Source organism: Alligator sinensis, unplaced genomic scaffold (genome assembly GCF_000455745.1).
Source record: "Alligator sinensis unplaced genomic scaffold, ASM45574v1 scaffold975_1, whole genome shotgun sequence".
NCBI classification, from domain to species: Eukaryota; Metazoa; Chordata; order Crocodylia; family Alligatoridae; genus Alligator; species Alligator sinensis.
The window spans coordinates 935,344-935,591 of NW_005842068.1; positions in this window are offsets into that span (position 1 = coordinate 935,344).

Genomic DNA, 248 nt, shown 5'->3' on the forward strand with positions numbered 1-248 from the left:
CACCGCGGACTCTCGGGGAGGTGGGCGGGCCTCCTCAGTCACGCCGCTCCCCTGGGGGGGGGGCTGGGCTCCTAAGTCACGCTACCCTTCTCGGGGAGGGTGGGCCTCCTCTGTCATGCCGACCCCTCACGGGGGAGGCTGGGTTCCTCTGCCACGCCCCACCCTCTCGGGGAGGGGGGCGGGCATCCTCAGTCACGCAGCCCCCTCTCGGGGAAGGGGGCGGGCTTCCTCAGTGCTGCGGCCACCTA